At 44.7% G+C, this 3,026-nt stretch overlaps 1 long non-coding RNA gene across 1 annotated transcript; it reads right to left on the reverse strand.

Moving 5' to 3' along the window:
• Positions 1-422: 422 nt before the first annotated feature.
• LOC136487414 (uncharacterized) lies at positions 423-853 on the reverse strand. Its single transcript, XR_010767246.1, has 3 exons — positions 736-853; positions 560-652; positions 423-478 (listed from the first exon to the last, which is right to left on the reverse strand). It is a non-coding gene; the product is annotated as an uncharacterized lncRNA (long non-coding RNA).
• Positions 854-3,026: the final 2,173 nt, after the last annotated feature.

The following is a 3,026-nucleotide window of genomic DNA, read 5'->3' on the forward strand; positions in this document are numbered from 1 at the left end:
AGCAAAAAAAATAAATAATTCAAATTCAAATCTGACCACATATATATATAATTCAAATTCGAATCTGACCGCCACAAATATACATATATACATCCACAAACACAAGGCCATTATTTAGAACATCATCACAAGTCATAATTCACAAAAGTCCATCATTACAACATAGTCCATTAAGAAATCCACAAGTCCACATGCAAAACAAAGTCCAAACCGTTCCAAAGTCTGATCCAAACCATACCACAAGTCCACATTGTCATCAACGGCCTAGGGCTAGCCTATCAGTCTCAACAAAGTCCAAACCGTTCCAAAGTATCCAGAGTTGGTATAGAGGATTACTACCTAAGTCAGAAAGAAGATGATGGTAAGTGCCTTTATGGTACACAATCTGGTCCATTATGAAGTTGCAAAAGTCGCCGACCATCGCTAAGAGCTCGTCATCCTTGTATGGGTTCCTTCTCGTGTCTTTATCTTTCTCCAACTACAAGAGAACAAGTTTAGGTTTACTATATCACAACAAATGCGAACTTTTCATACTACAAGCGAAGTGGTTCAAACTTACCAGATTGGGGTTTCTGTTGTAGCCACCGATGGTACTCATCATAATACATGTGTAGTATCCACAATGTAGACTCCTAGGCTTCTGCTTGGGGCACTATATGTTTTGCATATGGAGATGTTAAGTAATGCTATTGACAGACACGTAATATATGGAGTACCAAAGTAAATGACACTTACCGCACATAGAGTTTTGACATACAACTTTTCCTTCCTATTTGGATGATGCCTCCCCTTATGTTCCTGGACATAGTGCCTGAATGCCCTGTTCCAATGGTTTTAGCAAATGGAACTTGTTAGTATCCCATATTGAACCTTACAAGTATGTATACAAACATAGTAGCTAAAATGAGGATTGTCAATATGTATACGTCTTGACAATTGCTATGAAGTCTTTGTATGTCTCGACTGGGAAATCCGCTGAATCAAAGACCTATGCCATGCTATGTGAGAGCCAGACGCCTATGCAAATCCAATGATCGCTGCATGAATTTAGTCATAGAAGGAACACATAAGCTCTTTTGCATCGAACAAAGTATATTGAACAAAGCTAAGTATACAGTCGAACTTACTTGAAGTGGTATGGTTCCATATAGTATCGTGTTGTTGGAGATTTTTAAAACATAGGGCAATGTATGCTGCAACCTTGAGGGACTCTTCCAATATTTTCTTGTTCCTGATGTCCTCTTTCTCCTTAAGTGTCTTTCCACCTCCTAGTTCTTTGCAATCTAGTTTTCACTCTTTAGGGTAATTAAAATTTGTTGATGCTATAGGTGAAGGGTCTATATACCCGTGTTTCAGAGCTGGCCTCTTTCTCACAAAGTCCGCTTGCATTCTACAAATCATGGCGCGGGTTAGTTACAACAAAATCAAAATATTACATTCATATTATATCGAGAGGGCAAGGACTTACAGGCACCACATGCGAATTAGATTCATTTCCATTCGTCCGAGGTGGAAGCATGCCTGGATATCCTTAAACTCAATGACAATTTGCCCACCTGGGGCTCCAAATGTGCCGGCAGGGATCCATGCTTGTAAGATTTCTAGTTCTGTTATCTGAGCACGCAAGTACCAATCATGGAACTTTCTCATTCCACGTGGCAAGCACTGTATGACTCGGTTTGGTAGGAAGTTCTTTCCTTTTTCATATTTATCCGGGCAATCATTTGACCATTTGAGGTTATCAACAGCTGGATACTTGTTAAACCCTTTGTGCAGTTTGCTAGTGGTGCCCTCCTCAGAAGCTGGTGCTCTGATTTTTTTTACTTGGTTCTTAGGCTTGAACTGGTCATGGGCCATCCACTTGTGCACCAACGAGACGTCATTAATGCCCGCATATGATGGCCTTATCTTGATTGGGATTTTGTTTCGAGCTTCCCATTCGAGCACGTCCTTGTCAACTTGTGCATCACCTGCTCCAGGGGCCACTTGTTCTTCACGTATCGGCTGTTCATGAGGCAATTGCTGTTCATGAGACACTTGTTGTTCATGTATCGGCTGCGCTTGTTGAGAAGGATGTTGCATCTCATCATGCCTTTGCTCGGTACGAGCTGGAGAAGGACGTGGCATGTCATCATGCCCATGCTCGGTACGAGGTGGAGAAGGATGTGGCATGTCATCATGCCCTTGCTCGGTACAAGGTGGAGAAGTCTCTAGTGTGTGGTGGTCATGGTCATGGGCCAGTGAGTATACCTCCCCATCCTCGACGGGTCGCTCCAGAGGATGAACTTTAGTCGGAGTTGGCGAAGACTCGGTCAATACAATGTACCGTCTATGCCAGAGGATGAATTGGTTCATGACATCTTCGAGTAACACGAGCCCCTCGGGAGTAGGGTGTTCTATCTTTCAAGTCATGAACTCGGGCTTCACGGTATGCACCTCGACCCGAGTGTAGTCCTGCGGGATGTCCCTATTGTGCCACGTGCCGCCTAGAGGATGTGCCACGCCCGTTGCCACCTCAATGATCATGTTTTGCCTGCCCATCGGAACCACCAATTTGTAACTGGTTGGCGCCCGTATGCGATCGACGGGGGTTCCGGTTGCATTGGAACATTGACTGCTGGGAACATCTGGAGGGCTGCCAACTACCGCCAGTTCTCCGGGCGGCCCCATTTGTGTCTATGGCTCCATCGTAGACAGTCCTTTCTCCACCAACATCTTTTCAACTAGAGCCTTCACTTGGCGCTCAAGATTAGACTCTCGGCCTCTACCATGTTTCTTGTACATGTGCCTCTCCTCTACGAATCCGTGCTTCCAGAACATCCTCTTCCCTAGCCCCCTGGTACGTCTTGTGTGCTCAAGGTTTCCCAAGGCAATGGTAAGCTCGTCCCTCTCTCTGGAAGGGTTGAATGCGCCCTTCTCCTTGTCTTCAGCAAGTTTCAGTATCTTTGATACTACCTCTCCGGTCTCCGGCTTAGCAAACTTGAGGCTACTACCGGATGAATCCACACTCCTCGCGTATATCCACT

Source organism: Miscanthus floridulus, chromosome 10 (assembly GCF_019320115.1).
Source record: "Miscanthus floridulus cultivar M001 chromosome 10, ASM1932011v1, whole genome shotgun sequence".
In the NCBI taxonomy this organism is placed as follows: Eukaryota; Viridiplantae; Streptophyta; class Magnoliopsida; order Poales; family Poaceae; genus Miscanthus; species Miscanthus floridulus.